This window comes from Oryctolagus cuniculus, chromosome 2 (genome assembly GCF_964237555.1).
Source record: "Oryctolagus cuniculus chromosome 2, mOryCun1.1, whole genome shotgun sequence".
NCBI classification, from domain to species: domain Eukaryota; kingdom Metazoa; phylum Chordata; class Mammalia; order Lagomorpha; family Leporidae; genus Oryctolagus; species Oryctolagus cuniculus.
In genome coordinates, this window is record NC_091433.1 from 139409438 (window position 1) to 139435922 (window position 26485).

The 26485-nt window shown below is 39.4% G+C and overlaps 1 protein-coding gene across 27 annotated transcripts in view; it reads left to right on the top strand.

Moving 5' to 3' along the window:
• Positions 1-26485, top strand: part of WDPCP (WD repeat containing planar cell polarity effector) — a 378644-nt gene that overhangs the window by 112358 nt on the left and 239801 nt on the right. The gene's annotated exons all lie outside the window — the stretch shown is intronic.

Here is a 26485-nt window from a genome sequence, read left to right on the forward strand (position 1 = left end):
GAAATTGTCTAGGATCCCCCTGGACCAGTGAAAGTTACTTTCACAGGATGTGGCAGTTTAGTACTTAATATTTTCCTGCTTAAAAATAAAAATATTTAGTGGTTTCCTTCAAAAGTATAAAAATAATAGACATGCTTAAGGTAAAGAATTTGGAAAATACAGAAAAGCCCAAATGAATATGAATCATATTATCTGATCATTTAGTATTACTTCCTATTCACTATTTGATGTTTGTCTTTTTATTATATGCATATATAACTACTTTAAAGATTATATACTTGATATACATACACTGATCACATGGTCAGTAGAACTATTTTAATACATAATATTTGGAATTAGTATATTGTATATGTTTCATGTCATAAAATAGATGTGTGAATTTCATACTGAATTAATGAATTAGGTCATTGCCAATATTGTTGAAGCTGCTCATGTATTCTTCATCTAATTCCCCAGTTTTTTTTTTAACCTCATAGTAAAATAGCAGTGATATACTGCTTTTTCCACTCCACAGATAAGCAGATATTTAAATTGAACATAAAGTGTTTGTGAAATTATAGGAAAATTAATACTGGTTGTAGTATGCAGTTGCCAAACTAGAAAATAATTCTGTTAGATAATGTATACTACTAGAGAAACATTCAGATAAATGTTCAATAAAGTGAATATTCAAAATAGAGAAATATTTGAAGCCATCTCATGTCTGCCAGTCAGTGTAGAACCTTTTATGTAACTCTGATTTCATCTATATAAAATATTTTTAATTGCCATGCATATATATTTCTGTATATAAAACTTTTATTTGCAGATTTATTTTATTTGTTTGAAAAGCATACACACACTCAGAGATCTCCCATCCACTGATTTACTCCCTAAATGCCTGCAGTAGCCAAGGTTGGGCAGGCTGAAGCCAGGAGATGGGAACCCAATCTAGATTTCCCACATGGGTGAGAAGGACCCACCTACTTGAATCATCACCTGCTGTGTCCAGGGTATGCATACTTCTACCTACTAAGCAGGAGCTGGAGCTGGGCCTTGAACCCAGGTACTCTGATATGGGATGAGTGTCCCAGGTGGTATCATAATTGGTACACCAATCACTTGCCATAATGTGTACAAAATTATTTAAACTTGAACCAGAGTCACAATTCTAGTTACCTCTGATATCCTTTATTTTGATATTTTGTAATTCTCTAGAAATTAAAGTTCTTTATCGCTGAAATAACTCTCTTTTTAAAAACATGTTTAAAGATTTATTTATTTATTTGAAAGTCAGAATTATACAGAGAGAGAGGGAGAGGGAGAGCTAGATGGAGGGAGGCAGGGAGAGAAAGAAAAAGAGAGAGAGAGGTCTTCCATCTGCTGGTTCACTCCCCAATTGGCTGCAAAGGCTGGAGCTGTGCCCATCTGAAGCCAGGAACTTCTTCTGGGTCTTCCACGTGGGTGCAGGGGCCCAAGCACTTGGGCTATCTTCTACTGCTTTCCCAGGCCATACAGAGAGCTGGATCAGAAGTGGAGCAGCCGAGATCAAACCGGCACCCATATGGGTTGCTGGCACTGCAGGCAGTGGCTTTACCCACTATTCCACAGCTCTGGCCCCCACTATTTTTTATTTAACATTTAAGTAGCTCTTGCTATGTGCCAGACAGACTTTAAGTATTATATATTCTCATTTTTACTTCTTACAGGATAAATATTAAGTCGTTGTGCTCTTCAGAACTATGAGAAAGTTGATGTTGCAGATTAACTACACAACTAGTAAGCCATACTAGAATTCAAACTCAGGCCTCAAAATTTATGCCTTTAGCCTCTATATATACTGTACTGCTTTTCAGCAAAACATAAATATAAAAAAATTCAAGAAAAAATATTCAATAAAAATAACATTTGGAACACACAGAGGTCTTCCCATTAAATACGAATGATTACAGCTGTGTGCTCATTCTCATTTCTGTTTATTACTTATTTAAATTAAAAATAATATATAAAATCGTGAGGGCAAGGAGAATAAAAAGGCCATGATGACAGGGGATACCAACCGGTTTTGGGATGTCATAAAACTAGAAGGCTACGTGGTACCTGGGTTTGCAGACTACTGCCTTTGCTGAAGCATCTTTGCTTGCAGCAGAAGATGTCAGTGGGAAGCCAAAGTTTTGTGCTGCAGAAACACAGAAAGATACATATATAGTAGAATCTGCAACTAAAGATAAGAGGCTATGTTGAAAGTTTATATAAAGAGCAAATGAGATGGGATGGGTACACCAAAAACAGAGGGTTTCTGAACTTGAAAACACTTTAACGCAATAAAAAGTAGAAGTGAGGTGGCTAGATTGAAAATAAGGGGATTAAGTAAGTCTATATCTGGAATGGTGAGATTTTCCCCAGCTGCTTCCCCTCTACAGTACCTACCAAGGCTTATGTCTCCATGTTACTTGTTTAGAGGACTTGTTTCCGGAAAAAATGACTATTTCTCCAAAAAAAGCCTGTAGATACCAATATTTGGCAGTTCCTTTGAAAAACCGTAAATCTGCCAATTAATCTTACAGTGAAACTGAAGTTAGTAAACCTGCCCATGCACATCAACTTTCTACTCACCTTTAAATATAAACAGAGAGCCAGAGATCATACTTTAGAGGGAATTCTTCATCTAAATCTGGTATCTGTAAGTCTGAGGGTGAAATAAGGAGAAAATGAAAAGAATCGGGCAATGCAATAAACAGAAGGATATTAAGAGAATGAAAATGAGTATCCACAGAGAAATAAGAGGTTTTTCAAGCAAGTATACTATGGTATTTTTTAAAAAGATTTTATTTATTTATTTGAAAGAGTTACAGACAGTGAGATGGAGAGACAGAGAGAAAGGTCTTCTGTCCGCTGATTCACTCCCCAAATGGCTGCAATGGCTGGAGCTGCGCTCATCCAAAGCCAGGAGCCAGGAGCTTTTTCTGAGTCTCCCACATGGATGCAGGGGCCCAAGCACTTGGGCATCTTCTACTGCTTTCCCAGGCCATATCAGAGAGCTGAATTGGAAGAGGAGCAAACAGGACTAGAACCAGTGCCCATGTGGGATGCCTGTGCCACAGGTGGAGGATTAACCTACTGTGCCACAGTGCTGGCCCCTGCTATGCTATTTTTTAAAAGAAATAACGAAAAGGGAACATTGGCAGATTAAGAATATGAGCATGTAAATTTAAAAAAATGAATTAACAGGCAAAATTGAAATATCTTATAATGAAGAATAGAATGAAAAAGGGATATAATTATGAGCCATAGATGAAATAAGAAAAGTAGCGTAGTAGAAGGTCCAGTATCTAACTAATAGAAATAATAGAAGGGAAGAAAAAATAATAGAAGTATATTTCCCTGAACTGTAGTTTTGAAAGGACCTAATGATTAAAAAAAGACCAATATAAACCAAAGATATAGAGAAGAGCAAAAAAAAAAAAAGCCTTTATATAATAAAATGAAAGGGAAAACAACATGATATATTTAAAGGGTTGTGAATCAGACTTCTTTTGTTGTGTAAAACAAGTGCCCATTTGATGAATGATTTTCTCAGGTTAGTATTACATACACATGAATGCACTTTTAACTGATGCAACTTCTTATTTAGAAGTGGGGGATAGAAACAGAAGGAACCACTATGAGAATTGAACATGGTTATCTTTGAGAAAGATAAGAGGCTCTAAGAGGATAGGCCATAAGCAACTGTTTATTTTAATGTATTTTTTACATTTAACAATTAACACATGCATTTCTTTAACTGAAATCCCTCTTAAACATGACCAGTGTCAACTTGGATCATCAGAGAAGCAGATGCCAAGATGGTACTGACCATGCAAAAGATTAATGCTGGATATGTGAAAGATAGTAAGAAAGGGAGGAGGAGTAGTAGGTGGGAAGAGCCTTTTGACTGGAATGTTGGTCTGAAACCTGTGAAAGGACAGGGAGGAAAGGAGGATAGAGTAGAAAGAGCTCATGCTGCAGCACAGTACTGAGAAAGTTCAGCCAAGCCACATGTTGTCCCTTGGAGAAGTCACCTGTTGGACAAGGTAGGACTGGCTGCAAATCCCTCCATGCCAGCTACTTATGAAGGCCCCTGCGGAAAGTGTAGCCTCTGTCAGTCGTTTCTGTCCCCAGCTTCAGTTCCTCATGGAAGAGCTCTAAGTGGTACATACTCATGGCCATCGCACTCAAAAAAATTTGTACTAAAATCAGAAGTTGTGTGCATGCATGTGTTTGTGCCCAAGTACAATACTGTATCTGAATAATACAGTTTTTTAAAAGATACATGTATTTGAAAAGCAGACTGACACAGCAGAGTGGGGATGTAGGATGGAGACAGAGAGATCTGTCTGCTAATTCACATCCCAAATGACTGTAACATGGACTGAAGTCAGGAGCCAGGAACTCCATTTGGGTTTTCCACATGGGTTGCAGGAACTCAAGCATTTGATCCATCATCCCCTGCCTGCCAGAAAAGCATTAGCAGTGAGCTGGATTGGAAACAGAATGGCCAGGACTTGAACCAGCACTCTAATATGGGATGTGGGTACCACAAGCAAGTGGTCCAATATGCTGTATCACAGTATTTGCCCAAGGAATCAAATCCTAATGTTCAGCTAGTGAGTTTAATATCATACCCTAATACTTAGTCTTAGGCAAAAATACATTCCTTTCCAGAAAAAACAAAAAATTTACATGTGTCTGTACTACTTCAGGTTTGATGACCTATGATAATCCACTGATACATCAATTATTTATTCTAAAGAATAGAGTAAAATGTGAACCTAGCTTTGGAATGTAGTTATGACACAAGATTTTCATGTTTTTTACAATAGTATATCTGTATCCCGGTTGCTCCTCTTCCAGTACAGCTCTCTGCTGTGGCCTGGCAGTGCAGTGGAGGATGGCCCAAGCCCTTGGGCCCTGCGCCTACAAGGGAGACCAGGAGAAGCACCTAGCTCCTGGCTTTGGATCAGTGCGGTGCGCCGGCTGCAGCGGCCGCTGGGGGGTGAAACAATGAAAAAGGAAGACCTTTCTCTCTGTCTCTTTCTCTCACTGTCCACTCTGCCTGTCAAAAAAAAAAAAAAAATAGTATATTTGTATCACTAATCGACATTTCTTTTCTGTTCTCTTCATAAATGATTCTGCTGTTTTATTATTTTCATTTTAAGGCATTTCTTTAAAGAAACTCAATTTCCTGGCTCTACCCTTGGCATTTGTTTCTAAAAATATTTTAGAAGCTTCAAGGTATTTTGTTACATAGTGTGCTTGTTCAAAACTATGAATTTAACTCATATATTGTCATAGTAAATTTGTATAAACTTACATAAATTCAAAATCTGAATTTTGTAATTTCTCTTGTTGATTTTTCACATTTTTTTTAAAGATTTATTTATATGACAGGCAGAGTTAGAGAGTTCAGAGTCAGAGAGAGAGAGAGAGAGAGAGAGGTCTTCCACCCACTGGTTCACTCCCCAAATGGCTCCAATGTCCAGAACTGGGCCGATTTGAAGCCAGGAACGAAGAGCTACTTACGATCTCCCATGCTAGTGCAGGGACCCAAGCACTTGGGCCATCTTCTACTGCTTTACCAGGCCATAGCATAGAGCTGGATTGGAAATGGAGCAGTCAGAACTCGAACCAGTGATCAAATGGGGTGTCAGCACTGCAGGCAGTGGCTTTACTGGCTATCTTACAGCTCCAGCCCCCAACATGTGTTTTACAAAGTAAAAACAAGCATATACTGAGCATCTATCTAGTTTTTAAAGAGTCACTAAAGTTTTACTTACGTAGCTAGCTAATGAGAAAACAATATATTTGAATACTCATACTGATTGTTTAAAAAGATTTATTTATTTATTTGAAAGGAAGAGTAACGGCAGTAGGGCAGAGTGGAGTGCAGGGATTGCCCATCCGCTGCTTTACTCTACAAATGGCTGCAACAGCTAGGGCTGGTCCAGGCTAATGTCAGTGGCCCACAAATGTATCTGGGACATCCACATGGGTGGCAGGGTTCTAAGTACATGGGCCATCTTGTACTGCTCCTACGGGCATGTTAGCATGGAACTGGATTGGAAGCAGAGCAGCTGGGACTCTGATAGGGGATGCTGGCATTGCACATAGTGGCTAGATCCAATGTAGCACAATGTCAGCCCCTTGTACTGATTTTTTAGAAACTTAAGTGATCTATTTCAAATGTAGAACTTCATATTAGATGCATGGATTGGAATATGTCAGATAGACATAACTAAGCATCTGAGGTTGGAAACCCAGGAACTTAACTTTATATTTAAAAATATGTATTTGAATGTCAATTTAACTGGTGGAGAAAACACATGAAGTACTTTAGTCAAATTGTAATGCATGCCTTTGAGTTCTTTTAATAATTTTTAAAAGAAACTATAAAATTTTTAGGCAAACAGCTTAATAAGTGACTGTGAAATGAAAGTTAGAACTATACTTTTCATAAAATAACATTGTATGTACAATATGCCACAATGGTTCCCAACAGTGAAGAAGTACTTGCATTTTTTAGTCTCATTTGTGTGAGTGGAATCCCAGGTTGAATTATGAAGCCCAAGTTGCCACTATGTGCTTAGCATAATATTTCCCTATTTCAATGTCCTTCCTTCTGCCACAGTAGAACAATCTTAACCTCGTGTTTGAAACCAAGCCTTCTCCCTTAATCCAAAGTTCCCAAGCTGTACCAAGGTACCCTGGTAATTTCAGAGAGGTGCTGCAAGATATTTAAAATGTTCAAGGAAAACACAAGAGACTTCTGTCAGACATGTGAACAGTTAGCTTTAGGTAGTTCAAAGTTTGTACATTAGATTGTACTACATTCTTTAGAGACTGTCATATCTATATGAAGCTGTGATAAAAAGCAATTACCAAGGCCAGTGCTGTGGCATAGAAGGTAAAGCCGGTGCCTGCAGTGCTGGCATCCCACATGGGCACTGGTTCAAGTCCTGGCTGCTCCACTTCCGATCCAGCTCTCTGTTATGGTCTGGGAAAGCAGAAGATGGCCCACGTCCTTGGGCCCCTGTGCCTGCATGGGAGACCTGGAGGAGGCTCTTGGCTCTTGGCTTTGGATCGGCATAGCTATAGCCGTTGTGGCTATATGGAGAGTGAACTGGCAAATGGAACTCTCTCTCTCTCTCTGCCTCTACTTCACTTTCTGTGTAACTCTGATTTTCTTTATTTTTTTTAAAGATTTATTTATTTGAAAGAGTTACACAGAGGAGAAGCAGAGAGAGAGAGAGAGGTCTTCCATCCGCTGGTTCACTCCCCAGATGGCCGCAACAGCTGGAGCTGTGCCGATCTGAAGCCAGGAGACAGAAGCTTCCTCCAGGTCTCCCACGTGGGTGCAGGAGCCCAAGGACTTGGGCCATCTTCTACTGCTTTCCCAGGCCATAGCAGAGAGCTGGATCGAAAGTGGAGCAGCCAGGACTCGAACCGGCGCCCATGTGGGATGCCAGCGCTTCAGGCTAGGGCATTAACCTGTGCCACAGCGCTGGCCCCAAATTTCAAATCAATGAATCTTTTTTAAAATAAAGCAATTACCACGCAATTAACATAGAAGGGAATAAGGGGAAGTGTGTATAATTTGATTCCAAAGTTTCAGAAGTTGTGTAGTGTCCAGTTTTTATTAGTATACACATGCATTTAGAAACTAGTTACTTAGGAACCAAATAAAATTCTTTTCCTTTCAATATCTGTGTATCATGATTCCAAATGTTAAGTTGTTAGAGCTTACATACTTAGCAGTTTTTTTCAATTTATTTAATAAATGGAACTATTTTTTTTTTTTTTTGACAGGCAGAGTGGACAGTGAGAGAGAGAGAGACAGAGAGAAAGGTCTTCCTTTTGCCGTTGGTTCACCCTCCAATGGCCGCCGCGGCCAGCGCGATGTGGCCGGCGCACCGCGCTGATCCGATGGCAGGAGCCAGGTGCTTTTCCTGGTCTCCCATGGGGTGCAGGGCCCAAGCACCTGGGCCATCCTCCACTGCACTCCCGGGCCACAGCAGAGGGCTGGCCTGGAAGAGGGGCAACCGGGACAGAATCCGGTGCCCCGACCGGGACTAGAACCCGGTGTGCCGGCGCCGCTAGGCGGAGGATTAGCCTAGTGAGCCGCGGCGCCGGCCTAATAAATGGAACTATTGATATTTCTTTTCGCTGAGGAGTGTGTAAAAACAGTGTGTGAAAATGCATAATGAAAACCTATGCATGGATTTCAAAATTTTTTTACACCAAAGTAAATTTATTTTTAGTTCCATTTTTCTATGCACTTTTTTCAAGTTCTACTTTCTTTTGGATAAATATCTAGAACGGGGATTGGCTAAGTCATATGGTGGTTCTGTGTTTAATTTTTTGAGAAAACACCAAACTGGTTTTTTCATGGTGTTTACACTATATTACTGTCTCTCTAAGAGTTCTGATTTCTCTACATCCTTACCAATATTTGTTATTTTCCATTTTTTAGTTCCTTAGTAGCCATCCTAATGGGTGATTTTTATTTACATTTCTCTAGTGAATAGTGATGTTGAACATTTTTCATATGCTTGTTGGTCATGTGTAAATAATCTTTGGAGAAATGCCTTTTAAAGTCTTCGGTCACTTTAATATAAATTTTTAGAATTGTTTTTTTTGTTGTGTGAGTTCTTTATACATTTTGGAAATTAATCTTTTTACATATATGATTTACAAATATTTGCTTCCATTCTGTAGGTTGCCTTTTCATTTTGTTGGTTAGATTCATAAATACACAATAATTTTTACATTTGATATAATCTAATTTGTCCAATTCTGATTTATTTTGTATGTGCTTTTAGTGTCATATCCATGAAATAATTGCTAACTCCAGTATCATGAAGTTGGTTTCTTTTGGAAGTTTTATATTTTTTTCAACAATTTATTTATTTACTTGAAAGAGTTCTGCAGAGAGGAGAGAGAGAGAGAAGAGAGGGGAAAGAGAGATCTTCCATCTTCTGGCTCACTCCCCAGATGGCTGCAAAGGCTGGAGCTGTGACTATCCGAAGCCAAGGGCCAAGAGCTTTTTCCGAGTCCCCCACGCAGGTGCAGGGTCCATCTTCTACTCTTTCCCAGGCCATAGCAGAGAGCTGGATTGGGATGCTGGCACTGCAGATAGCAGCTTTACCTGCTACGCCACAGCACTTGCCCTGTAATTTTATAGTTTTGAGTCTTATATTTATGTCTTCAATCCATTTGGAGTTAATTTTTATAGATTATATATGGTAGGGGCCCAGTTTTATTTTTTTGGCATGTGAATAGGCAGTTTTCAACATCATTTGTTGAAGAGAGTGTCATTTCCCTGTTGAATGGTTTTAGCACCCTTGTGAAAGATTGTTTCACTATGTAGGAGTGTGTGAGAGTTTGTTTCTGCCCACTCTGTTCTATTCTATTGGTTTATTAGTCTGTCTTTATGCTAATTCCTTAGTGGCTTTGATTACTTTAGATTTTTAATTTGTTTCGAAGTCAGAAAATGAGAGTCCTCTAACTTTGTTCTTCTCTTTAAAAATTGCCTTGGTTGTTCCGAGTTCTTTGAGATTCCCTGTGAACTTTTAAGTAGACTTATCTCTTCTATTTCAACAACAACAACAACAACACAAAAACCTCTTCTTCAATACCATATTCTCCTCCATGTACCAGCAAGTCATCCCTTTCATTCAAAATCATAATTCTAAAAAACTGTTTGAATTTGGAATCTCCATTTTGTTACTGCTTATTTATCATTCAGCAAACTTCTGTGCTTTTCACCTGATTATTACACTGAAAGTTTTACATTAAGATTACAGAAAACCTCTGTATTACTATGTCAAATAGATTCTTTAAAAGTTCTCATCTTAAGTACACGACAGCATTTCATGTTACTAACTACAGCCCTCTTCTTCCATTGTTAAAAAAAATTTTTATGCTCTTTTCCATGATACTTTTCTCCTACAGTATTCTTTCTACCTCTCCAGCCATTCTCCATACCCTTTTCAGGCCTATTCTCTTTTGCCCATCCTTGAATGTTAGAATTCTTCAAGGCCAAATTCTAAGCCATCTTATCTCCACTCTGAACTTCAGGGTTATCAAATTTATATCCACGGTTCAAAGGCTTCTCTCTAGAACTCAGACTTTCCTCCTGTGCTACAAAATTATAAATCCAACTGCCTATTTGATATCTTCCCTGGGCACCACAAAGATAAGACAAACACAGTATCTTGGAAATGGAACTCAGAGCCTATCCACACCTCTTAAATGTTCTCAATCCCTGAATGGCCGTGCCTTCCATCCATTTACAGAAGACAGAAACCTGAAGTTATCCACTTATCAAAATTATCCTCTTTATCTACCTTCTCCCTTCCCCTCATATCCAACTAGTATCTTATTCTTCGTGATTTTATTTTCTGTCACATCACACCTTCCAGAGGCTCCATGTCTTCCTGTGTACCTGATTTCAGAGCCATTTCACTTTGTTTATTCTCTAGACTACGTAAGTACTTCGTAACTGTTCTGTCTGCTCTAATATTCTCCTCATTGTAGCCAAAATAATTTTTTAAAAACAAATCTGTTACTTCTGTGCTTTAAACCCTTCTAAGACTCAGGAGGATAGATAAGAAACTGGAAACTGATTAACTAGAGAAGGCCTGGAGAAACACAGGTGGAAGAGATACAGTGATGGAAAAAAAGACAATATTTTTGTATAATTTGCCTTTGCTTTCTCTTGGAATTGTATGACTGTATTATCTACTCAAAAAATTCAGTTAATAATTGGAAATTTAGTAGTGGGCCTAGGGGTTAAGGTGGCAGTTAGGATACCTGCATTCCACATTGGAGTGCCTAGTTTCGATCTCTTGGTCTGGCTTCAGATTCCAGCTTCCTGCTAATGAGGATGCTGGGGGCAGTGGTGATGGATTTCAATTCAACCCAAGGACTCAGATATGGGGTGCAGGCATCTCAACTGGTGGCTTGACCAAACATACTGAATGCTTAAAATCCATGTTTTAAGTGATCTGTTTATTTTATTTGAAAATCAGGGTTAAATATAACAGAGAAATCTTCCATTTGCTATTTCACTCCCCAAATGGCTGCAGTGGACAAGGCTGGGCCAGGCTGAAGCCAAGAGCCAGGGGCTTCTTCTAGGTCTCCCAAATGGGTGGCAAGGGACTTGGGCCATCCTCCACAACCTTTTCCCATACCATTAGCAGGAAGCTGGATTGGAAATGGCACAGCTGGGACAAGAACCAACACTGGCATGCCAGTGTTGCGTGTGGTGGCTTTACCTACTATGCCACAGTGCTGGCCTCAAACCCTCATTTTACTTATTTAATTTTATTTATATAAGGTGAACAAATTTCATATATTGCATATGTACAGATTTAAGAGCATACTGAGCCGGCGCCGTGGCTCAATAGGCTAATCCTCCACCTTGCGGCGCCGGCACACCGGGTTCTAGTCCCGGTCGGGGCACCGGATTCTGTCCCGGTTGCCCCTCTTCCAGGCCAGCTCTCTGCTATGGCCAGGGAGTGCAGTGGAGGATGGCCCAGGTGCTTGGGCCCTGCACCCCATGGGAGACCAGGAAAAGCACCTGGCTCCTGGCTCCTGCCATCGGATCAGCGCAGTGCGCCGGCTGCAGCGGCGGCCATTGGAGGGTGAACCAACGGCAAAAGGAAGACCTTTCTCTCTGTCTCTCTCTCTCACTGTCCACTCTGCCTATCAAAAAAAAAAAAAAAAAGAGCATACTGATACTTCCCACCTTAACCTCTCTGTTGCTCATGCTTTCGCCTTCCTCCTACTTTCTTATTTTTTAAAAATATTTACAGCGACATACATTCAGTTTATTTTATAATTGCAACCTTAAACCACCACAAAACAAAGAATTCATAAGTGGAAAGTAGAAAAACCACTGTTCCTCCAGAGTATAGACACTATAAACAGTATTCAAGTCTCAAAATGTCAGTTTTGGTCATATACATTATATTGTTTTGTGCTTGTATATTAATTACTACAAATCAGGAAAACATATGTTATTTGTCTTTTGTTGGCTGGCTTATTTCAATAAGTATAAAGTGCATGAATTTTCTTTCAGAAGACAGGATTTAATTCTTTTTTATGGCTGAGTAGTATTCCATATGTATGTATACCACATTTTCTTTTTTTATACTTTAATAAATATAAATTTTGAGAGTACATCTTTTGGATTATAGCAGTTCCCCGCCCCCCATAACCTCCCTCCCACCCACAAACCATCCCATCTCCTACTCCCTCTTCCATCCCATTCTTCATTAAGATCCATTTTTAATTATCTTTATATACAGAAGATCAAATTAGTATATACAAAGTAAAGATTTCAATAGTTTGCACCACACAGACACACAAAGTATAAAGTACTGTGTGAATACTAGTTTTACCGTTGATTCTCATAGTACAACACATTAAGGACAGAGATCCTACATGGGGAGTAGGTGCACAGTGACTCCCGTTGTTGATTTAACAATTGACACTCTTATTTATGGTGTCAGTAATCACCCGAGGCTCTTGTCATGAGCTGCCAAGGCTATGGAAAACTTTTGAGTTCACCAACTTTGATCTTATTTAGACAAGGCCATAATCAAAGTGGATTTTCTCTCCTCCCTTTGGAGAAAAGTACCTCCTTCTTTGATGGTCTGTTCTTTCTGCTGAGATCTCACAGAGATCTTTCATTTAGTTTTTTTTTTTTTTTTTTTTTTTTTTTTTTGCGCAGTGTCTTGGCTTTCCGTGCTTGAGAAATGCTCATGGGCTTTTTAGCTGGATCTGAATGCCTTAAGGGCTGATTCTGAGGGCAGAGTGCTATTTAGGGCATTTGCCATTCTATGAGTCTGCTGTGTATCCCACTTCCCATGTTGGATTGTTCTCTCCTTTTTAATTCTATCAATTATTATTTGCAGATACTGGTCTTCTTTATGTGAGTCCTTTGACACTTAAGCCTTTTTTTATGATCAATTATGAATGTAAACTGATCACTTTAACTAGTAAGATGGCATTGGTACCTGCCACCTTAATGGGATTTGGAATCCCCTGGCACGTTTCTAGCTCTACCATTAGGGGTAAGTCTGAGTAATAAAGTCATAAAGTATATCATATTTTCTTTATCCAATCATCAGTCGATGGAATCTGGGTTGATTCTATATCTTAGTTATTGTGAATTGAGCTGCAATAAACATGAGGTTAGAGATAATGCTTTCAGATGCTAATTTCCTTTCATTTTATTAAATTCCCAGGAGTGGGGTGGCTGGGTCATATGGTAGATCTATTTCAGATTTCTGAGGAATCTCCACACTGTCATCCATAATGGTTGTATTAGTTTGCATTCCCACCAACAGTGGATTAAAGTGCCTTTTCTACCACATTCTCACCATCATTTATTATTTTTGATATTTGGATTATAGCCATTCTAACTGGAGTGAGGTGAAACCTCACTGTGGTTTTGATTTGTATTTCTCTGATGGCTAGTGATCCTGAACATTTTTTTCATGTGTTTTTGGCCATTTGAATTTCATCATTTAGAAATGCTTGTTTGTTTCCTTTTCCCGTTTTTGACTGAATTGTTTGTTTTATTATTGTTGAGTTTCTTGAGCTCTTTATAGATTCTGAATTTTAACCCTTTATCATTTGCATAGTTTGCAGTTATTTTCTCCCATTTTGTTGGTTGCCTCTTCACTTTGTCAAGTGTTTCCTTTTCTGTGCAGAAGCTTCTTAGCTTGATGTAGTCCTGTTTGTCTATTTTTGCTTTTATTGCCTATGATTCTGGCAATCACTAATTTTTAGTAGGTACAATTGTTAGTGGTAATATTTTTTTTTTATTTTTGACAGGCAGAGTGGACAGTGAGTGAGAGAGAGACAAAGAGAAAGGTCTTCCTTTGCTGTTGGTTCACCCTCCAATGGCCGCCGCGGCCGGCGCGCTGCAGCTGGTGCACCGTGCTGAACCGATGGCAGGAGCCAGGTACTTATCCTGGTCTCCCATGGGGTGCAGGGCCCAAGTACTTGGGCCATCCTCCACTGCACTCCCGGGCCACAGCAGAGATCTGGCCTGGAAGAGGGGCAACCGGGACAGAATCTGGCGCCCTGACCAGGACTAGAACCCGGTGTGCCGGCGCCGCAAGGCGGAGGATTAGCCTAGTGAGCCGTGGCGCTGGCCAGTGGTAATATTTTTAATAAGAAGTTGGATGTGGATGAACAATCAAAGCAATATAATGAAAAAAGATGTTTTTACTTTTTTAAAATTTATTTTACTTTATTTAATTGAAAGAGTTACAGAGTGAGGTAGAGACAGAGAGAGAGGTCTTCCAAGTGTTGGTTCACTCCCCAGATGGCTTCAACGGCCGGAGCTGTGCCAATCCGAAGCCAGCAGCCAGGAGCCTCTTCTGGGTCTCCCACATGGGTGCGGGGGCCCAAGGACTTGGGCCATCTTCCACTGCTTTCCTAGGCCATAGCAGAGAGCTGGATTGTAAGTGGAACGGCCAAGACTCAAACTGGTACCTATATGGGATGTTGGCAGTGCAGGTGGCGGCTTTAGCTGCTGTGCCACAGTGCTGGCTCTTGTTTTTACTTTTTTTTAAAACAAATTTTGAGTGAGAGGTATTCAGTTCATTGGCCTATCTGATTCTTTCAGTAAGGAATCACTCTGCATTGTATTATTCTGACTTTTCAAAAACACATTTGTAGCACCTCTTCAAAACTATAAAATAAGAAATACATTGTGGCCTGATTTTTTTTCCCTGACATCCACACCAGCATTTGTCTTGGTTGATTTTTGTATGAGAGCCATTCTAAATGGAATGAGGTGACATCTCATTTTTTTTTTACAGCTTTTATTTAATAAATATTATTTCCATAGGTACAACTTTAGGAATATAGTGGATCTCCCCCCATACCCACCCTCCCTACCCCACTCCTGTCCCACCTCCTACTCCCTCTCCCATCTCATTCTTCTTTAAGTTTCATTTTTAATTAACTTTGTATACAGAATACCAACTCTATACTAAGTAAAGATTTCAACAGTTTGCACACATACACACAATGTAAAAAGTACTATTTGACAATAAGTTTTGCAGTTAATTCTCATAGTACAACTCATTAAGGGCAGAGGTCCTACACGGGGAGTACATGCACAGTGACTTCTATTGTTAATTTAACAATTAACACTCTTATTTATGACCTCAGTGATCACCTGAGGCTCTTGCCATGAGCTGCCAAAGCTATGGAAGCCTTTTGTGACCACAAACTCCATCAGTATTTAGACAAGGCCATAAACAAAGTGGAAGTTCTTTCCTCCCTTCAGAGAAAACTACGTCCTTCTTTGATGACCTCTTATTTCAACTAGGGTCTCTTTCACACAGATCCTTCATGTAGGATATTTTTTCCACAGTGTTTTGGCTTTCCATGCCTGAAATGTTCTCATGGGCTTTTATGTCAGATCTGAATGCCTTAAGGGCTGATTCTGAGATCAGAGTGTTACTTAAAGTGATTGTCATTCTATGAGTCTGTTGTGGACTGCTTCCCATGTTGGACATTCCCTCCTTTTTAATTCTGTCTTGTTATTACCAGGCGCTTGATTCTATTTATATGGTCTCTTTAACACTTAATCCTATCTATATGTTCACTTTAACACATATTATGATCACCTTAACAATTGAGATGTCATTTTGCAGCTTTATAGTTAGAAACTACCTCCTCCTTCTCTTATTCCCCCTCTTATTTTATACTAAGATCTATTTTAAATTCAATTTATATATATATATATATATATATATGACTTCATTTATTTGAAAGTCTGAGTTACAAAGAGAGATAAGGGGAGGCAGAGAGAGAGAGAGAGGGAGGTCGGGAGGTCGGTCGGTCTTCCATCCCATGGTTTACACTCCAATTTGCTGCAACAACTGGAGCTGTGCCAATCCAAAGCCAGGAGCCAGGAGTTTCTTCCAGGTCTCTCATGCAGGTGCAGGTACCCAAGGACTTGGGCCACCTTCTTCTGCTTTTGCAGGCCAAACAGAGAGCTAGATCAGAAGTAGAGCAGCTGGGACTCGAACTTGTGACTATATGGGATGCCAGCACTGCAGGTGGTAGCTTTACCTGTGGCAGCTTTACCTGTTTCACCACAGTGCCAGCTCCAAGATTATTTTTTTGAAATAATAGAAAAATACCAAGCAACATATAGAAAGTAAAGACATCATCCCTAATGTCATCGTTTAAAATCTATATCCCAATAAGATTGTAGTTCCTAACCCCATGTCTGTAGTCTACCTACTAGCAATAGTTTTGAGCATATTTTTCTCACATTTTCTTATATTCATCTAATTATATGCATATGTGCATATATAGCACACTAAATTTTTTCCCTCATAAAGTGGGATGGCAAAATATACGTAGATCTATAACTTTTAAAAGTTTCCTTTCCACTTCAACATGTATCATTGATGTGGGCAGAAATTTTCTGATTAATTAAACTTATCTATCTTTTATGTTATCTGCATTTTTTTCTTGTACTAACAACATTCACAATAGCCAAACTTAGAAGCAACTGATTTATTAACTGGTATGGTAATTTATCAATTTTAAATGCAAGATATATCTGGCATCATAGACATTGCGCACTTGCCGGGGGCATTCCCACTGATGGATGAATTACTCAGGAGACTAAATTATAGATAAGATAGCTGATTGGTGATCAGAGAATAAGAACAAAAGCAAGGAGCTGTTCTAACAGGATATTTCTATCAATCTAAGGTAGCTCTAAACTTGGCTTGGGGCTCTTTCTTGACAACAGGCATTAGTCATCAGAGTCCTGAACATAGTTAAGACACACAGAGATTTCCTCTGAGCTCCTGATTTGGACTATGCAATGCCCACCATTCCATTTCAGATATCTAAGCAGGCCCTCATTCATGAGGGAGAACTGCTTATCTCATTACCTTTTCCTTAGGTGAAAAAAGTGTTGATAAGAATTTGTGGAGCCCAGCAGTCTGTCTGATGGAGACATGTAAAACACATTTACCTTCACAGCAACTCATTTACAAGCTCTCTCTTCAGGTGAAACTCCTTGGAGATGGCTAATACATGCAGGTGGTGACAACCACAGTGTCTGCAAATATTGCCACATGTCCCCTTGAAGACAAAAGCACCCCCAGATAAGAACCACTAGAAGGAAGAGCTAGAGAGGTGAAAACCCAGTTGGTTATTGCATGGAGGTCAACTGAGACGTGAGAGTTAAGGATATTAGCTCCTCAGTTACGGGCAAAGAATATAGAAATGTCATTAGTAGAACTGTCTTGGTTTCCCTTTCATGGTCTCTACTTTCTCACTAATTATGATACCTTTGGTTATTTGCTTTGCCCTTCTGATTGGGATTTTATATGAGGATTAACTTTTATTATTTTATCCTTTTAAATTGCATAGTTATTGTGTGCTAATTACTGGTATTTTTCATTTGTTACAACATATGTAAAAGTTCTGTGAGTTATAAAATACTGTAAGAAAGCAATATATTATCTAGTACACCTTGCTATTTATTTCTTACCACTGCTTATTTATCCCTTTAGATCTTTAAAAACACCGACAAATACAAGATATACCTTTGGATGTTGTTTTTTGTGATTTGACTATGATTATAAATATTTCTAGAAATGTTCCCATTTCCTTTATGTGAATATATAAAATAGTAAATATGTATTGTATATACTTTAGTATAATAAGTATATATATAATAACTCAATTTAAAATTAGGGATTAAAATGTAGCTTCATTTGTTCTGTAATGTGAATAAGTAAGAAAGTGAGATCTTAAATTGATGTAGACTTAGGCAGATTTTCAGACATGTATCTATTCCATATATTGATTAGCATCACACATATCTTTTGGAACCAGATTTTTAGGAAACCCCACTGTTAAAACTTTCTATTTAGAAAAATAGCTATTCATTTCTTGTCCTTCTGTTACTATCCTTAAGTCAATTCTTTTTCTTTTTAAGTCAGTTCTTTATGGGGAGCCAATTATTATTTGTCTTAACTACATTCACTTTTGTTTCTCCTTTATTCGATTAGTCAGTCGTGGTGTCCCTCTATAGTCAGAAAATATTTGCTGAGTGAAGGAATAAATTACAGAAAACACATTATCTCTTTTCTAGCGGGTTATCTACTAAAATGATCAGTGATCCTACTTTTCATTGTAGATATTCCTAATGTAAAATTGCTTGCAGTTCTCTGAGTTTTTCCAGAATTCATCCTAGGGTCTGTTGTATACTATCATAATACAAATTCACTGGGCCTCCAGGAGAGTGGCTCTGTAATACTTTAAATATTTGCTCAGGCCCTAGAATTCGCTCCAGGAGTCCTAATACCTTGTTGCTTCTCTAGCTTATAGTGTCTCCTACCTGCTGCCTCCACATTACATTTAATGTCCACATGGGATTAATCTTGGCTGCATGCTGGTTAGGGATTGAACCTATTACCTATTGTTGATTTTTAGTACTGACCCTATATGCTTCTACTTTTCATTTCTCCTCAAGTATGCTAATAATCTCATGGATTTAAATGGGATTTTTCTCAATGAGAATATAGAATTCAATGGATTTGTTTGTGTCACTGTTATAAAATAGCTCACTCATAAGTACTTACTATACTAGTTCTTCAGTACTTGAGTACTTCCCACTTGTGTGGTGTTAATTTCTTCTTGTTGGATTCTAAACTGTATCTTCTACAATGCAGTCATCCATCCTAACATATCTTTCCCTAAGATGAGGTCCTCTACCATAATTTTTACATATTCTATCAATACCTGTCTGCTATATTCACCATGTATCTACTTCTATATACACTGGCACACCGGAGGCACTCACATTTTTTTCTTTTTTTTACCTACTGAATAAATGACTCAAATTTTTATGTTAATTATGTCTTAGTTTGATTAGTGATACCATCTGGAAAAAATTTCTCTTTTATTCAAGTCTCGTTTCACTTCCAGTTAAGTACTCAAATCAAGTACTGTACATCCTAGGGTTAAGAGAAGCCGTTGTGAAGAATTACCTTAAGATCTTAAGAATCATTTCCAAGTTTCTTAAAGAGAAAGCATGTCACTCTGGTAGGAGCTTACTGAAGAAAATGATAAAGATAAGGGAAGGAGACACAGAGCAGGAATAATAAGGAGGTACTTCTGAAGGGATGTCAGAGAAAAGGAAGTCTCAGTTCCTAGTTTTGCTTTAGTTTTCTCTTTCACGAAGAACAATCTAGTCAGGATAGTTTCTGGAAGACCTACTGGCCTTCACATTGGTTCGTCCTAAGGGGCTTTCCTCAAGCTTAGATCTGCCTCATATGTGCCTTCCTTTGCCATTCTTCCTGCTCTTTTTCATTTCCTGAGCCATCAGAATCCTCCAATCTCTTGCCATAAAATGCAACACTATCTTAGTGCCTTACTTCTTTCTTTTCCCTCCCATATTGTGCCTAAGCCGTTTCCATTCTGGAGGGCATAAGGACTAATCACTTTAGAGAAATAGGCAGAGGTGAGACTGGCTCTTTCCTGTCTGAGCTGGAATATTCTTTCCCTGAGTTTCAGACCATTTTTCCCCCTAATTCTACTTATATTTATTACCATATGCAGGAGTATCTTTGGCAGTAGTACTTGGAAACTTTGCTGTTTTATGAAATGCGTTAATTAGTTTATTAGTTTTTATGGCTTCACACTCTGAAATCTGAATGTCTCTGGGCCTCAGGACATTTAAAGATCTGAAATGGCAGACTTACAATGATCCTAAGAAACAACCAAACTTAGTTTTTTTTTTTTTTTAGATTTATTTTATTTATTTGAAAGACAGAGTTAGAGACAGAGAGAGAGGTCTTCCATCCATTGGTTTACTCCTCAGATGGCTGCAATGGCCGGAGCTGTGCCAATCTGAAGCCAGGAGCCAGGAGCTTCTTCCAGGTCTCCCATGTGGGTGCAAGAAGTTGGGCCATCTTCTACTGCTTTCCCAGGCCATAGCAGAGAGCTGGATTGGAAGAGGAGTAGCTGGGACTAGAACTGGCACCCATATGGGATGCCAGCTCTTCAGGCCAGGGCTTTAACCCGCTGCCAGCCCCCAAACTTAGTTTCAGTAAAAAGATAACCCGGTCTTTGAATACCTCTGAAGTTTGGAATGCCTCACAATTCAGACTGTGGACTTGTTCTCTTTTTCCACTCATGTTTTAAGGATAGTTTGCCCATTCCCATGACTTTAAATACCACCTGTATATTGCTGGTGACTCCCAAATATATATCTCCAGATGCATGCCCTCACAAATTTCAGATTCATTTTTTAACAATATTGATTCATGTATTTGAGAGGCACAGTTACAGACACAGAGAAGGAGAGACAAACAGAGGTCTTCTGTTTGCTGGTTCACTCCCCAGATGGCTGCAAGAGCTGAAGCGGAGTTGATCTGAAGCCAGGAGCCAAGAGCTTCTTCCGGGTCTCCCATGTGGGTGCAGGGCCCATGCCCTTGGGTCATCTTCCACAGTCTTCCCATGCCTCTAGTAAGGAGCTGACTCAGAAGAGGAGCAGTCGGGACCTGGACCAGTGTCCACATGGGATGTTGATGCCGCAGCTGGAATTCTAACCTAATGCATCACAGTGCTGGCTCCTCAGATTCATTTTTGATTATGTACTGGGTATCTTTCCCTGAGTGTCCACAGATACCTTAAACTTAACATGTCCAAAACCAACTTTTTATTCTCTGCAATCTAAATTGCCCTCTCCTTTAGCATTCCTTGTCTCAGTCAACCCAGTTGCTCAGGCCAAAAACTTTTGAATCTTCTCTTAAGTGTCACATACATTCTACCAAAAGTTTGTGGATATTTTCGTTAAAATGTATCTGAAATCTGTTCACATATCATTTCCTACATAGTGCTATCATTTTCTCTTGTCTATACCATTGCAATAGCCTCCTAACAGTCTCCTTGCTTTTACTCTTGCCTGGATCCCCTTTAAAACAGATAATTCTCTGCAGCTTAAAACCCAGTAGCTTCTCATCAGCAAGGTCCAACCTAACCTGACCCTTCGCTGCCTATGTGATTTCATTTTTGTGAATATTTCTCTCCCACTCATTTCCCTCATGCAACAATGGCCCATCTCTCTTCATTCATCCCAGGCACATTTTGACCTTAGAGTTTTGCACTTTTTGTTCTATCCTGAATTCCCCATCTCTAGATAGTTGTATGGCTGTTTTCTTTACTTAATTTGATTCTTTGTCAAGTATCATTACCTGAAGAGGTCTTTATATTTCTTTGTTAGTCATTCTGCCTAAAAAAGCATCCTCCTAAAATCCCCATTCTTATAGTGCTTTCTTTGTTACCCATAGTTCCTATCACTATTTGACATTATGTTCATACTGTTTGTTTATTGTCTACACAGGACTGCAAACTCTTTGAGGACAGGGAGAGCAAGGACTGTCTCTTCTTCACTGCTGTATTGTCAGCACCTTGAACTGTGCCTTGTTGGTGTGCTGTGTTAGGTCATGTGTTTGTGGGTGAATGAATGAATTATGAATAATTGACTACACATATCCTTTGAGAAAGATTCTGAAGGAATTCCCAGGCTCCCCAGGCAGGACCCATTGTCCCTGATCTCTTCCCAGTCTCCATGTGTAGATCAGTTTTTTTCTGCCTGATGTGTGCATGCTTTCCTGCTGCTCTTTGACACCTTCCCCTTTTAATCCTTTCCAGCTTTTGTTCCCTCTTTCACCCTACTTCCACAGGCCGGACTTTCCTTCTCCATACTACAAAAGTGGGCTTTAGAATTAATTCCATGACAATGCACATGGTTATGTGTAGAAAGAGCAACTTTGTTTATTGGAGGCAGGTTATTTCATGATAATGGAGGTAAGAACAGGAAGTAATGAAAAAGAATGTATGGGGGCCAGCACTGTGGTGTAGCGGGTAAAGCTGCCGCCTGCAGTGCCAGCATCTCATATGGGCCGGTTCGAGTCCCAGCTGCTCCTCTTCCGATCCAATTCTCTGCTATGACCTGGGAAAGCAGTGGAAGATGGCCCAAGTCCTTGGGCCCATGCACCCATGTGGGATACCGGGAAGAAGCTCCTGGCTCTGGCCGTTGTGGCATTTAGAGAGTAAGCCAGCAGATGGAAGATATCTCTCTCTGCCTCTGCTTCCGCCTCTGCCTCTCTGTAACTCTGCCTTGATTTTTTTTTTTTTTTTTTGGATAGGCAGAGTGGACAGTGAGAGAGAGAGACAGAGAGAAAGGTCTTCCTTTACCGTTGGCTCACCCTCCAGTGGCTGCTGCAGTTGGCATGCTGCGGCCGGCGCACCAATCCGAAGCCAGGAGCCAGGTACTTCTGGTCTCCCATGCAGGTGCAGGGCGTAGGAACCCAAGCACTTGGGTCATCCTCCACTGCCTTCCCAGGCCACAGCAGAGAGCTGGACTGGAAGTGGGGCAACCAGGACTAGAACCCGGGGTGCCGGCGCCACAGGCGGAGGATTAGCCTATTGAACCACAGTGCCAGCCTGCCTTTCAAATAAATAAAATCTTTTTAAAAAATTATGAACTTGCAAGTGTCTTGGGTACCATATCCTTTTGATGTCGTATCAAATGGGAAAGGTGAAAAAAGATACTGCTGTTTGCTGATTAGAACTCATTTGGAGCCCGGTGTCCCATGCTAATATTTAGTCCTTCCTAGGTACAAGGTTTTTTAAAAAGATAAGAGAATGTGTTCAGAGTGCCAGATAGAATAGTGAGAACATATATATGAGGAATGTTTGATGATGATGGTAGTGGTGGTGGTGCTAAATAATAATAACAACTGCAAACACTATGTGCCAGGCATTATTCCAAATGTTTTTAAAATGTTAGTTAAAATGTTTTTAAAAGGTTAGTTAATCTTCATTCCCTCAATTAGGTAATATTAACCCTGTTTTCAGATGAGAAAAATGAAGGCACAAAAAGGTTAAATAACTCCTTCAATGTCACATAAGAATGTCACATAAGAAGTAGAGCCAAAGCTGATTTCTTTTTTTTTTTTCTCTAGAGTTCACTTTCTTCAATTTATAAATTGAAAAGACTATGCATAAAGTTAACAGATAAGACTTCTTCAGATCTAAAATTTTATGGAATCCATATCAACCACTTAACATGAACAAATATACATATTTGTCTCCAAAACAGTTACAACCAATTGAGATATTAAATAGCAATACCTTTTCAACTGACTGCATCTGCATCTAGTATTTGCCAACAAATTTGATATCATCTGATTGCTAATCTTCTTGATTTTGTAAATTTTAGGAATAACTGTTTATGATATTCCCTCATCCAATGTTCCACCAATTCTGATTTCAGAGTCCATGCTCTTAACCATGGGTATTATCTTTGAATATTGAAATAAGTGGTATTGAGAAACTGGGGCTGTGGTGCTAATTTCTAAGAAGGCAGCTTTAGCTTTAATCTCAAGCTCAAGACATTCTCATACCCCTTAATGTACCCAGTATATATTCCTTAATAGGACGTGTAACAGTGCTTTATTCCACTTATTTATTTTATCTCTGTTTCTTTATATTAAATTATATTTAATCTATTTTAAGGATTATATTTGGTTCATTTTTGTGCCATTAAATTTAGTGTTTGGCATATAATCAATATTCAGTTTTGTTGAATAATGAAGGATGAAAAAGTATTGTGGTACAGAAGTTAAGTCATTCCTTAGGATGCCCACATCCCATATTAGAGTGCCAAGTTGGAGTCCCTGCTTTGCTTCTGATTCCAGCAGCCTGTATGTGCACCCTGGAAGGCAGCAGATGATAACTTAAGTTGTTGGACCCCTTCCAACTCACAAGGGAGACCCAGATGGAGTTGTGGGCTCTTGGCTTTGTCCTGGCACAGCTCCAGCTCTTGTGAGCATTTGGCAAGTGAACCAGCAGATAGAAGCATGCTTTCTCTTATAAATAAAAATAAATAAAGCTTTTAAAATGAATGAGTGATCCTTCAGTTGTTTAAAACTGCCCTGGTGATAGGATAGTTTTTCTTTGAGGTAGTCAGTTCCTGGTCACTGATAATATTCAAGTATGGGTCCAGCGCCGAGGCTCACTTGGTCAATCCTCCGCCTGTGGCGCTGGCATCCTATATGGGCACCAGGTTCTAGTCCTGGTTGCTCCTCTTCCAGTCCAGCTCTCTGCTGTGGCCTGGGAAGGCAGTGGAGGATGGCCCAAGTGCTTGGGCTCCTACGCCCGCATGGGAGACCAGGAGGAAGCACCTGGCTCCTGGCTTCAGATCGGTGCAGTGCTGGCCGTACTGGCCATTTGGGGGGTGAACCAACGGAAGGAAGACTTTTCTCTCTCTCTCTCTTTCACTGTCTAACTCTGTCAGATAAATAAATAAAAAATAAAAAATATTGAAGTATGTGTTGGATGCTAGATGGGATGCTGCAGAAGAAACATTCATGTCATGTGGAAGCATAAGATTAGGCCTGGGGCCAGTGCTGTGGCACAGCAGGTTAAAGCCCTGGCCTGCAGTGCCAGCATCCCATGTGGGTGCCAGTTCAAGTCCCGGCTGCTCCACTTCTGATCCTGCTGACGCACCAGGGAAGAGTAGCAGAGGATGGCCCAAATGCTTGGAAGAAGCTCCTGGCTCCTGGCTTTGAATCAGCTCAGCTCTGGCTGTTTGCGACCATTTGGGATTGATCCAGTGGATAAAAGACCTCTTTCTTTCTCTACCTCTCTCTGTAACTCAGTCTTTCAAATAAATAAAATAATTATTTAAAAAAGATTAGGCCTAGTTTCCTTATAATTGTATAATGTGATAGTATGATGAGTTAGTAAGATTCTTCTGCTACCCATTTATTGAGCATACACACTGTGTGCTTGATATTGTTCTGGACACTGAAGATGAAAAGGTAATTGTGGCCTAGAAAATATATATTTAAGGAGCTAGTAGTCAATGGGTAATGAAGAGGTGCTTAAAAGTACAGGTAAAGGGTTTTAATAGATAAAAATAAATAGAAAATAACTTTTATTTTTAGATATGTTTGTAACAAAAGAGGAAGGGGAGAAAATCTAGATATGAAAAGTGACCCTTAAGTTGCCTGAGAAGAGAGAATTTTTTTTTTCAAAGATTTATTTATTTGAAAGAGTTACATACAGAGAGGAAGAGACAGAGAGCAAGTAATATCTTAGCTCTGCAGGTTCACTCACCAAATGGCCGCAACAGCCAGGGCTGGGCCAGGCTGAAGACTGGAGTCAGGAATTTCTGGATCTCCCATGTGGGTACAGGGGGTTTCATAGGCACAATAGCAGGGAACTGAATCAGAGCTGGAATAGCAGGTCTCAAACAGGTGCCTATATGGGATGCTGGCATTGCAGGCAGTGGTTTAACTTACTGTGCCACAACGCCAGCCCCTAAGAAGAAAGAATTTGAGAAGTGAAGACTGCATGCTATGTTGCTCTGGGGGAATTCCCCAAAAGGGAGGTATCAGTATTCAGTATTTTCCATCAAGGTTTGTTGCATGTTGAATATAATTCAGTAGAGATTAATTTGTGAAGTATTTTGAAATTCTTGGAACAAATGTGCCTTTTCTTCCTAGTCCCCAAAACTCATAACAATGATTAAGTACCCTCCTCCTCCTCTACCCCCTTCAGAGGCATTATAATGAAATAAAACAGCATGTTTGATCAAGTAACAGCTTTCTGGTGACCAGGACAAAGATTCTAATGGAACATACAAAGGGACCCTTCATTTCTTTTCTGATTCATGTGCCTGGAACCTGTTAGGCAGTGTGGAACAGTAGTCTGTCTTTCTATTACCTTGGCACCTCATGCTGCTCTTACTTCACACATGTCCAGGTGCGTCTTAACACAGGATGATTGTCCCTAGCTGGGACATGATGCCTAGGTAGGTGGGGGATTCCCTGTTTTGTCTAAAATCTTAGTTGTCTTTGGGTTTGGCTAGCATGTTCCTGATCAGTTTACTCACAATTGTTTTTGTTTGTTTGTTTGTTCTTGTACTATATGCTATTCCATGATTCATCAACTTTGAGTCTGTTGCCTTGAAGGTGAAGCAATTTCTTCCAATGCTGGTATTTCATAATCTTATAGATAACAAGCATACACATATGCATAGTCCTTTCAGAAGTTTTAAACATTTGGAGATGAATGAATTATGCTGCCACAAATGGAAAGGAGGAGTATAATATTATAATGGTTATATCCAATCATCTTTTGTTGGGTGGTTGCTTGTACGTTGATATTGATAAAGCCTGTATGTGTTACTGTATTTGTTTATTTCTCCTTGTGAAATTATTTATGGTGTGATTTATGATTTTAAAACTTAACATTTCACTTAATTGCCTTGATTTACATATATTTTGATATTTTAGACAAGATCTTTATTTTTGGAAGTAAATTGGGTTTAAATTTCAAATAAATCAAAATATTAACTCTGCCATCTCTTCTAAAATGTGTAGTA